Source organism: Rhinopithecus roxellana, chromosome 13 (assembly GCF_007565055.1).
Source record: "Rhinopithecus roxellana isolate Shanxi Qingling chromosome 13, ASM756505v1, whole genome shotgun sequence".
NCBI lineage: Eukaryota > Metazoa > Chordata > Mammalia > Primates > Cercopithecidae > Rhinopithecus > Rhinopithecus roxellana.
In genome coordinates this window covers 15,505,672-15,518,234 of record NC_044561.1, presented here as the reverse complement: position 1 = coordinate 15,518,234, position 12,563 = coordinate 15,505,672, and the positions used below count along the sequence as shown (strand labels likewise).

The 12,563-nt window shown below is 46.6% G+C and overlaps 1 protein-coding gene across 2 annotated transcripts in view; it reads right to left on the bottom strand.

Moving 5' to 3' along the window:
* Positions 1-12,563, bottom strand: part of LARGE1 (LARGE xylosyl- and glucuronyltransferase 1) — a 634,203-nt gene that overhangs the window by 606,176 nt on the left and 15,464 nt on the right. The gene's annotated exons all lie outside the window — the stretch shown is intronic.

Here is a 12,563-nt window from a genome sequence, read left to right as displayed (position 1 = left end):
AAGACATAAGACTAAAACCGGCAGAAGTGTCATCTTCCATTACAAAGTAACTGCTAATCCCAGCACTTTGGGAGGCCGAGACGGGCGGATCACAAGGTCAGGAGATCGAGACCATCCTGGCTAATACGGTGAAACCCCGTCTCTACTAAAGAATACAAAAAACTAGCCGGGCAACGAGGCGGGCGCCTGTAGTCCCAGCTACTTGGGAGGCGGAGGCAGGAGAATGGCATGAACCTGGGAGGCGGAGCTTGCAGTGAGCTGAGATCAGGCCACCGCACTCCAGCCTGGGCGACAGAGCCAGACTCCGTCTCAAAAAAAAAAAAAAAAGAAAATACATTTTGAGAAAGAAAACACCAGCTCCAAAAGGGTAGGTAAAACAAAATGTATCCACAGCACTGTCCCCCTTCCCCTTCCCACCACCCCAGTAAATCCTGCAGTTCCTCCTGGAACTCAACCAAGGAATAAATCTTAAACTATTCTATGTCCTTTCTGGATCCACTAACACTAGTAGAGGCCACCATTTACTCCATTCACTCAACAAATACTCATTGAGAGTCCTCTATGCCTGAGACACAAAAAGACAGAAACCCTGCCATCATCAGCTCACATTCAGATAAACGCACAGCATATTAACAAATGGTGATGCTACAGGAAAAAAACAGAGCAGGGTAAAAAAGGCAAGGGTGGAGTTATCAGAGAGCCACAAATTTAAATACAATGAAAATCACCAAGTTTTTCACCTCCGTAAGTGACATTAAGGCTTCTGTGCTTCAACTTTCTAAAGCTGTTGAAATCAATCATTAATTTAAGTGGTACAGGTAAACCATCACATCACTCATTCTAGCAGACACAAATATTGTGTCCCCACCCACAAGGTGTTTGCAATCTAATCCCTCTCATCGAGTGGTATTCAAGTCACACGGGAACACCACAAACCCCACGTTTAACCATGAACTCTAAGCAATGACAAAAGGCAGTCCATGCATGCATATTATTAAGGCCCGCTGAATGTTGCAAGTCTCACAGGGCACCTGCACCTCTTTCACTACATGTTGAATAGGAAGTGCACTGAAGGCACTGAAGATGAGGGCAATCTATCAATTCCACAGGAAAAGCATGAGCAGGCCTCACTGGGTCCCCAAACTGGGCTCCCGGCCCTGCAGACCTGGATGCTCTAAGGGTCAACTCCCCTCCCCATCTAGAGGATGACCCTGTGAGCACTCAGGGTCATCCTCTAGATGGGGAGGGAGGTTGTGCTGTTGGTCCGAGCCCCACCCTTATCCTAAGGCTGTGTCTTCTCTACTTCCTCCTCAGCCTGTACCATATGGAGGCCTATGTGTTCTAAATCTTGGCCGCCTATGCAGATCACCTGGGGAGTTTTTGATCCTGGTCTCCAAGATGCATCACAAACCATTAAAATCACTATTTCTAGGGGTGGATCCGAGACATCAGCACCAGTTAAAGCTTTCCAGAGAATTCTAGTACATATCCTAGGTGAGATCCACTGTGGACCCCTACTCCACTCACTAGGGTGGCTACCCCAGCTGCAACCTTATTCCTGACCCCCTTGTCTCCTCTCCTTATTTCAATTTGAGGCTTTAGTTGTGTCCCCTACCCAACACTGTCCCACTGCTGTCCATCAGAATGAATTATCAGAAAACTCTTAGTAGCCTCCGTGTGCAGCAACTCTATTTTTCAAACAAAACTGGGACATGGGACCTGGCAGAAACACTACTGTGCTCTTCCGAGGCAGTGGCCCCAGGCAAGTTAGGACTGGGCTTTGGAGTTCTCATCCTAGTCTGGACCCATAGCTGGTACGAGGCCACACATGTGTGACCTAGAGAGCTCCCTAGAGAACTAGAAGCAAGTCCCATGTGTGTGACCTCGTACAAGGAAATGAACCTCATTTGGTCTTAGTGTGCTCCTCTGTAAGTCAAGCACCATGACAGCCACTTCATCAGGCTGTTGGGATAACACAATGAGAATCATGAATCAAACGTCTGATATTCAGGAGGTGCTCAAAAAATGGCAGCGGTGCTTCTCAATTTGTTATATGGGAGCCAGTCCAGGAAGAGCTTATATACCAAAGTGGAGTATCTGGGACTGTTTAATGGTTTATGGGGATAACAAATGGGGCAGAATATTTGAAATTAGAGTCACCCTACAAAATCTGATCACCGATCACCTGTATTTTGTGTCATGAACCTTATACTGGAGAGGCAAGTGGCGATGCTGTGGGGGATGGGAAAGAGAGCACACCCGTACAGAGGTGGGCAGAATTGGCAACCTCAGTCTCTGGATGGGACACACAAACCAGAAACCAGAGAGAGCAGGAAGGCACAGGGAGGACGAATTGGCTCTAACTATGAATGCATTTGAGCATAAACAGAAAACAGAAAAGCAGGCCATCTGCCCACTCACAGAGGACAAGAGAAGGAGATGGGAGACCTGAGGTGACCAGAGCGGAAAACTAGGATGGAATGGACTCAGGCAGGTCTCCTGGGAGGCTACATATTAGTTATCTATTGCTGTGTAACAAACTGTCACAAAGTTGATGACTCAAAACAGCACATATTCATTATTTCACAGTTCCTATAGCTCAGTGTGAGCCTGAGCATGGCTTAGCTGTGTCTGTGGTTCAAGAATCTCATAAGGCTACAGCCAAGGTGTCCCCAGGGGGCTCTGGGGCCAAATCCACCTGCAACCTCCCTCCTGTGCTGGCAGAATTCATCTCCCTGTACCTGAGGTCCTTGCCTTCTTGCTGGCTGTCGGCAGGGGTCACCCTCTGCTCCTCAAAGCCACCCACAGTTCCTTGCCACGTGGGCTCCCCCAACATGCCAACTTCATCAAGCCAAGAAGGAAATCCTTCACGGCAAGTCTGCTACAAAGATGGGGTCTTATATAAGGAAACGTAATCACAGAAGTGACATCCTTCGCCTCTGCTACGGTCTTGTTAGAAGCAAGTCACAAGTCCCTTGCACACCCAAGTGAAAGGGAATACACAAGAGCACATCAGGAGGTGAGGATCATGAAGGCCAACTTAGAGTCTGCCTGCCAAAGACACCTTATTTCACTGTAGTAAAATACACTTCACATAAAACTAATAATTTTACCCATTTTTAAGGGAACGGTTCGGTAGAATCACATTCATATTTTTGTGTAACCATTACCAACACCCACCTCCAGAACTGTTTCATCTTCCCAAACTGAAACTCTGTCTGCCTTAAAAGGTCACTCCCAATTCTCTCCCTCCCCTAGTCCCTGGAAATCACCATTTTACTTTCTGTTTCTACAAATTTGACTACTGTAGGGACTTTACATAAGTGGAATGATACATATTTATCTTTTTAATGACTGATTCATTTAACTCAACATCATGTCCTCAAAGCTCATCCATGTTGTCGCATGTGACAGGATTTCCTTCCTTTTTAAGGCTGAATAATATTCCATTGTATGTCTATACCACATAGTGTTTAGCCTTTCCGTTGATGAACACTTGGGTGGTATCCACATTTTGGCTATTGTGAATGACACTGCTATGAACGTGGGTATGCAAGTATCTCTTTAGAACTGTGCCTTCAACTCTTTTGGGTATATACTCAGCAGCAGAACTGCTGGATCTTACGGTACCAGGGGCACATCTGAGGCCAAAGTGTACCGTGTACTGGGGTCCAGTGGCTTGGGAGCCTGTTAAAACTTTTGATAGAGGCATAGGAAAGTAAAGGGTGCCCGGGTGACTGAGAGCAACGTCCTAATTGTTAGCACCATCTCTCCCTCAATGATGCCATCATCTTGCTAGAACGTGCAAACTTCACAGTGTCCGCAGCACTCCATCTACTGAGGCCTAGCGACGCTGACCCCTTCCGCTCCCAGCTCCCACCCCTGGTGGGCTTGACTTTCGCTGCTGCTCCTGCATTTTAAAGGAGTCTTTTTCAGTTACACTGTTTGAGTTTTCTGTAATTAGATACCCACTTGTTCTCTCTCAGTATTCAGAATGAAAGCAATGCTCTCTCCCAGCTGTGCTAGAAGGGCCAAGTGTCAGATGCAACCCAGCACAGCACCTTCCCCGCTGACCAGACCTGATGGTGGGATATCAGAGAGAGGTCCTCAAAGAGAGGAAACACACGTGCTGCCCTGGAAAAGAGTTGAAGCTGCTTTTCCGGTTATCGCCCCTGTCTCTCACTTCCTGGATTTCTTCACCCCAACGTTAGCAAATCAGAGACAGTTTTGCAGGAAGGAGGGCCAGTCACGCCTCCTTTGTGGAGCTCCCTGGAGAGCTTCTACCTCCCTTCCCTCAAAGCCCAGGAAGAAGCTGAAATGAAAGCCTCAGGTTGACTCACTCACAACTGTTGAATCCCACACACCCTTCTTTGCAAAGCAGCTGGCTACCACATTCAGAAGGCACTATAGCCTTTAAATCAAGCCCATTCTTTTGCAAAACCCCACATACCCACTCCTCCGCTTTTATTTTTGCTCACCCAAAAAGCCGCAAGCAGTAAACTCTCATTGGTGGTCTAGGAAGATAAAGTCCCAGGGATCTATTATTATTTCAGGCAGAATAAGGGGTCTGCGGTCCCAAAGTAGCACAAAATGAGAGCAGGAGGCAGGCTGGGCCTGGAGAGCCACCGGGTTAAGTCTGGCTATCAGGCAGAAGTCAGGACAGGGCAGCATGACGGGAATACTCAAGGGAGGCAGCCCTTATCTAGATCTATCCCAGCTCAGCCAGTGAAGGTGAAATCGGAGGGGGAATGCCAATGAAGCCAGCGGAATCCACAGACAGCCAAAATGTGGCGCTTTATTACGGGAGTCTAAGTGACTGCAAACAGGCCATTATCAAATCTCTTCAGTGACAAAGCTCCGTGTTGAAGGGGACAAATAAAAATAAGTACATTAAGCACAATAAATCACAGGGACCTGTCGGTGAGACCCATTATCCCTGGGGGATTACGAGGCTGTTTTCCTCCCTGCTTTCAGCTATTGGATCCTGGTTTTCCCATCATTGTTTTAATATTGCAGCCATTACTCTCTGTGCCACGAAAAGCCTGCTGTTTCTCTGTAGTTCTGGGTGGCAAGGGCATAATTTGTTTTATGATTTGCTTGGGAGGGTAGCTGTTTTATATTCATCTTTAAAAGATACATTCAATAATTGTTGCAATGAGATCCTATTTAAAAAACAGGAGACCCAGTCCTGTCACTCCTTTCAGCATACACGTGGTCGCAGCTGTAGCCATCTGAAAGGTACCCAACAATTACCAAGAGGACTATGCAGTTTCTTTGGGGGCCCACACGCCCCAAGAAAGCTTGAGTCAGGCTTAAAAGAGCTAGTGAATGATGAGGAAGACAGCCTGGGCTTGAGGGAGAAAATAAAAGGTCGCAGGTCAGGTGGCCTGGATTTTATCATTAAGTTGGTGTGACCGTACACGATTCCCTTGATCTGGGCCCAAGTGCCCCCATCCACAAAATAAGGCATCCCATTCGTCCACATCCCTCTTGAGAGCCCAAAAGTTCTGCATTTCTCTGAGATGCAGAGGTAGTGTGAAGCACTTTACACCAGGTAACACTCCTTTCCTTCCACAAGATCATTACAAGATTCTTCTTAAGACTGGCTAAGTGTGGTGGCTCACGTCTGTAATCCCGGTACTTTGGGAGGCTGAGGCAGGTGGATCACCTGAGGTCAGGAGTTCAAGACCACCCTGGCCAACACGGGGAAACCCTGTCTCTACTAAAAATATAAAATCAGCCAGGTGTGGTGGCGCACGCCTGTAATCCCAGCTACTCGGAAGACTGAGGCAGGAGAATCGCTTGAACTTGGGAGGTGGAGGCTGCGGTGAGCCAAGATTGTGCCACTGCACTCCAGCCTAGGCAACAAGAGCAAAACCCCATTTCAAAAAAAAAGATTCTTCTTAAGATAAAAACAATCCATTATCCAATTCTCCAAGATATCTTCTACTAGTTCCTTCTCCTATCCTTGCAGAAATGTTCCCTCCTGCCTCCTCATTCCCTGAGATGTTGTTTTCCAGGACCATTCATTATAAACAAGTCCTCACACAACTGTATCCATCAGGAAGTGAATGTAAGGGCAGGCATGTAAAGACAGGATGTGCTATTTATGCTGCTCCCTGTCAGAAGTGAACAGGACCACAAACCCCCTCTGCTCTTCAGCAAGATGGCTGTGGACTCCTCCCTGCAGTATGGAGACATCAGTAGTCCTTTCAGGAATTGCCATTTCAATCACCACATCTCAATCTCACCATGAAATGTAAGTTTCCAGTGTGACACTGTACAAGGCGGCCATATAACAAAATTGATCACAGAACTTCATCGCCCACCTGAGAGGCACTGACATCAAACCCACCTGATGCTGCCTAACTCTCAAAATACCCTATAAACGACTCAAAATCAAAACAGGCAAAAAAGTTACAGGCTCTCCCGTGTCAAAAATGGAACTGGGTTTAATGGATCATCAAAGCCTGTTGAGCGGACTCTTGGGAGTGGAATAAAGACAATTCCTTCTAACCAAACGATGCATCAGGCTTTGCAAAATTTGATGTAACGAACCAATACCTACCAAGAGGAGTTATACATATGGTAGTTTTTAGCCCAGAGCTGCAGGTGGCAAGTGACAAAAGGGATAGCTTTGCCTGGAAGCATGACAGCCAGGGGTCGACCTAATCTCACAATGAACTAAGCCGCACAGAATGACAGTTCCATGCAAGCAGGGACTGGGACTTTGTCTTGTTCTCCTCCTCACCCGCCCCCTCACTGTGCCCAGCACAGTGCTTGGCATATAACAGAGGGTCAGCAACTGTGTGTTCACTGAATCAGCAAATGAAGGAATGAATCTGCGCAAAGTGACATCGATGACCAGCAGCCCTCAGAAACTCTGAGGCAACTGATGGGAATAACATGAAAATCTATTTAACACAGAAGTGAGACTTCTGCAGTGCTTTGGGCCTTTCAAAGAATACATCCAGATGTATATATTCAGACAGCAATCTGTACGATGCTGTAAGTAAATGCAAGTAAAAAGCACAAATCCTTTCAATGTCAGTGTGTGGGTTCTGAGGGTTGTTTTTGGTGTATTTGTTTTGTAGCTTTTTTCCCTAACCATTGCAAGTTATTAGGAAGAAACAAAAGAGAAACACAGTCTGAAAACATTCTTAGCCTCTGCCCCAAGTGAACCTCTTCTGAATAGCAAAATACAGCTCATGAAAACAAACCAATAAAACCAGAATACATTCCCACGCTCTCCATGAAAGATTCAAGAGTTGGAACAGCTATCTCAGGATTTACACTCAAATTGTACCACAGGGCAACAGTCACTGGCCAGCAAGTCAGGACGAAGAGGAACTCAGCAGTCCTAACATCTAGGAAGATGCAGCTCAGCTCCTGGGGGTGCTCTCCTTGCAAGCCCAGCCTCAGCTCACTCTACGCTTCCACCGAACACACAGCTCAGGTCCAACATTCTTACTTCCCAAACACTTACAACTGAAAATTCTCACAGACCACGTCATGTGTCAGACCCAAACACTCACTAGATGTCACGTGCTTGGAATGAAGAGCCTCTAATGTCCAATGGGCATCCGGCCATCACCCAGGGGATATGATTTCTAGATTGCTTTCTCATGAACTTGGGTTTGATCCTTCCATGAAAGGTGAGAACAGATGACAGACCATGTTTTACAGAGGAGAAAGAAAATGAAGCTCAGAGGGTAATAAGGGTTGAAATAATCCCCCAAAAGACATGAGGAGGTCCTAAACCCTGGTACCTAAAATGTGACCTTCATTGGAAATAGGGCCCTTATAGAGATAATCAAGTTAAAATGAGATCATTAGGTGGGCCTTAATCCAATATGACTGCTGTCCTTATAAAAAGGGAAGTTGGTCGGGTGTGGTGGCTCACGCCTGTAATCCCAGCACTTTGGGAGGCCGAGGCAGGCAGATCATCTGAGGTGAGGAGTTCATGACCAGCCTGCCCAACATGGCAAAACCCCGTCTCTACTTAAAAATACAAGAATTAGCCAGGCATGGTGGCGCATGCCTGTAATCCCAGCTACTCAGGAGGCTGACACAGGAGAATCGCTTGAATCCAGGAGGCGGAGGTTGCAATGAGCTGAGGTTGTGCCATTGTACTCCAGCCTGGGTGACACGAGCAAAACTCCGTCTCAGAAAAAAGTGGGGGGGTTGTTTGCACACACAGACATATACAGAGGGAAGACAACATGAAGACACACAAGGAGAAAATAGACACGTGACTGGAGGGATGTGTCTACCAGCCAAGGATCACCAGGGATTGCCAGCCATCACCAGAAGCTAGAAAAGGCAAGGAAGGGTTCTCACCAAGAGCCACTGGAGAGGGAGTGTGGTCCTGCTGATGACTCCTCCAGACACCTTGGCTTTGGACTTCTGGCCTTCAGAACTGTGAGACAATTAATGTCTGTTGTTTTAAGTCATTCAGCATGTGGTACATTGTTATGGTTGCCATAGGAAATGAATGCAAAGAAAGTAAGCGCCTTACCCAAGGGGAGCCAGGAAATACTAGCATGGAAATAACAATACACCATGTTCTGCCAAAACTTCTTGATCCTATGTCCTACTCTCTCAGAGACTGTGAAATGTTTTCCATAAAGACAATCCCCCAATTAGCCGGGTGAGGTGGCACATGCCTGCAAGTCCTAGCTACTGGAGAGGCTGAGGTGGGAGAATCGCTGAAGCCCAGGAGCTCAAGGCTGCAGAGAGCTAGGATCACACCACTGCACTCCAGCCTGGGCAACAGAGTGAGACACCATCTCTATAAAAAGTTAAATTAAAATGTTGAAAAGACAATCTTCCCATCAGTTAACACAATCTACATTGGCAGATAAAGGGGTGATGATACATGGATGACTGATTCAGGCCCTCGACCCGAACATATGCATACTTTAACCACATCGTATAGCAAATGGCTTTCTAAAATTGCACTGAAATTTCTGGTTTGCAGGCAAGCAAAATTTGGGAAGGGGATTTCTGGGTTCTGATGTGAAAAGACTACAATCTGAAAGCTGCTACCTACTCCCCACATCTCTTCGGCTGTGATGTTTCATTCTACACAGAGACAGACCAGACAATGAACATACAAGCCACATTAAAACAGTAATTAGTGCAAGAGCGAGAACAATGACAACTTCTTGACAAAGTGGAACAATGAACAGGCAGAACCTTAAAGATTAGCTCTGAGAATGAACAGAAATCATTCCAACACAACAGTGGCACTTTTACCACTTGGGCCAAATGGACTCATAAAACCCCACACGTGACAACTTTCGTCCCTAAGACACACAAAAAAACAAGATGACAAGACTCTCTCACACACAGGAGTGCTGGCATGCCCAGCAGAGCTCTTGGACAATCCACTGCTCCAGTGGAAAGAATAACATGAGCTGTTGGTCTCAAAGACAGAGTTGTGCCTCAGGGCAGCCACCCATCCCATTCCCCAGAAAGTCATAAAACTCATTTTACAACCCAAGTCCACCCTCAGAGTATCTCAGAGAAGCCGTCATCTGCAAAGACAATGCTACAATTCCCACATGGCAGCACTGAGCCTAGGGAGGTGAAGGTCTGGGTTCTCACTATCCAACCCCAAGCCTTTTTCACAAACCCATAACCAGTTCTCATCTGTACGTTTTGTCTTCTCTCTACTCTTATTAAAGAGAAAGCACTACCCAAATGATAAACTCTACATCAAACTGAACCATCCCTGAAACAGTCTGCACCGCCTAGGTGAATCTATTACTAATTTGTGTTTCAAACAAGATATGTACACTGTTTTTCAAAATACAACTCATTCACAGTGTTAAAACAACAGATGATGTTATAGGCTGAATTCCATCCCCTCCCCCAACTTCGTATGTTGAAGTTCTAACCCCCAGAACCTCAAAATGGGACCATATTTAGACACAGGGTCTTTAAAAAGGTGATTAAGGCTGGGCGCAATGGCTTATGTCTGTAATCCCAGCACTTTGGAAGGCCAAGGTTGGTGGATCACCTAAGGTCAGAAGTTCAAGATCAGCCTGGCTAACGTGGTGAAACCTTGTCTCTAGTAAAACTACAAAAATTAGCTGGGCACAGTGGCGGGTGCCTTACTGTAATCCCAGCTACTCTGGAGGCTGAGGGAGGAGAACTGCTTGAACCCGGGAGGCGAAGGTTGCACTGAGCCGAGATCGAGCCACTGCACTCCAGCCTGGGCAACAAGAGCGAAACTTCATCTCAAAAAATACAAAGGTAATTAAGTTAAAATGAGGTCATTAGGGTGGGCCTATGACTGATGTCCTAATAACAGGAAGAGATTAGAGCACAGATACATGCAGAGGGAAGATCATATGAAAACAGCAGGAAAAGACAGCCACATATAAGCCAAGGGGCGAGGCTTTTGCCAACACCCTGACCTCAGACTTCAAGCCTCCAGGACAGTGAGAAAATACATTAATATTGTTTAAGCGCCACAGTCTATGGTACTTTGTTACGGCCACCCTGGCAAACTAAAATAGATGGAATTTCACCATTCTGAATTTTTTAAAAAAATAAATACAATCACATAACGGTTTAAAAAAAAATGGCAAAACACACTGTCAGGGATTCTTCACTGTGTCCTTAAAAGTCTTGAAATTGGCCGGGCCCAGTGGCTCACGCCTGTCATCCCAGCACTTTGGGAGGTGAGGCAGGCAGATCACGAGGTCAAGAGAATGAGATCAGCCTGGCAACATGGTGAAACCTTGTCTCTACTGAAAATACAAAAATTAGCTGGGCGTGGTGGCAGGCACCTGTAATCCCAGCTACTTGGGAGGCTGAGGCAGAAGGATCACTTGAACCCGGGAGGCGGAGGTTGCAGTGAACCAAGATCGCACCACTGCACTCTAGTCTGGCGACAGAGGGAGACATCATCTCAAAACAAAACAAAATAAAAAAACTCTTGAAATGACCAATGCAGGGAACAGAAGGTAGCACTGACGCCATTGTGTTAATGGGCAGATGAGTATCCTAGCAGGGAAAGTGTTGACTGGCACTGGTAGGGGAAGTGCACACAGGACAGTCAAAAGGTTTTATAGAAACCTGTGGTCTCTTTTGCGTGACTTCTAGATCTTCAGATTAATCGTCCTACTGAATATTTTGGGGCATTTTGTCTACCCAGCTTCTCTCCTAGAACCACTCCTTCCCTACTCTTCCAACAATTCAAATAGGACTGACCCCTTTCCTCCTACTAGCTCCAGGGATGTGGTGGAGGTTCTTCCAACCAGATTACAACATGGGCTTTTAGTCTCAGTCTGTTACCAGGCTGGGCTCACTGCAACCTCTGACTTCCTAGTTCAAGTGATTCTCCTGCCTCAGCCTCCCGAGTAGCTGGGATTACAGGCGTGTGCCACCATGCTCGGCTAATTTTTGTATTTTTAGTAGAGATGCGGTTTCACCATGTTGGCCAGGCCGGTCTTGATCTCCTGACCTCGTGGTCCACCCGTCTCAGTCTCCCAAAGTGCTGGGATAACAGGTATCAGCCACCGCACCCAGCCACAACCAGGACTTTTGCCAGATATACTGGAGAAAAGATGCTTTTCCTCAGTTGCGATGGTGAGGTGGGTCAAACGTGCACCCAGGGCTCCCGGCATCCCGTGGTGACAGGCTGCCTGAGAACCCAGCCAACACAGAAGGCAGAGCCAGGCGTGGGGAAGCAGAGTCAGTGATGCTGTTCAAGGACTTAGATCCAGCCCTACCTGACACTGCCCTCGGGTTTTCAGTTACTTAAGCAGATAAAGTGGAATGGTTTTTTAACATCACAATGAGTTCCGTTTCTAGAATTCGTACCTGAAACAGTCCTCAGTGAGCCCCTGAGGTACTCTGGCATACACGATCACATGACTAGCTACATGTGTAAAAGTTTCATCAACATTTAAAGGATGTTTATATTATCCTGAAACCCCACAGAATTTCAAGTGTGCTTTATCAGGAGGGCAATGTATGAGCTTTAAGAAATACTGATGTCGGCCGGGCGCGGTGGCTCAAGCCTGTAATCCCAGCACTTTGGGAGGCCGAGACAGGGCGGATCACGAGGTCAGGAGATCGAGACCATCCTGGCTAACCCGGTGAAACCCCGTCTCTACTAAAAAATACAAAAAACTAGCCGGGCGAGGTGGCGGGCGCCTGTAGTCCCAGCTACTCGGGAGGCTGAGGCAGGAGAATGGCGTAAACCCGGGAGGCAGAGCTTGCAGTGAGCTGAGATCCGGCCACTGCACTCCAGCCTGGGCGACAGAGCGAGACTCCGTCTCAAAAAAAAAAAGAAAAAAAAAGAAAAAAGAAATACTGATGTCCTTTAAATTCTATGGAAAGAAATATTCAGGTGTATAAGGGTCTACAGCAGAAAACAACCTAAAAATTACCCACTCCAAACTTTAGTATCTGAGACAGAATAGTACAGAGGTATAAGTATTTAAGCTTTTTTTTTTTTAATTTTCTTTTTTTTTTTTTTTTTTTTTGAGATAGCATCTTGTGTCACCCAGGCTGGAGTGCAATGGCATGACCACGGCTCACTGCAC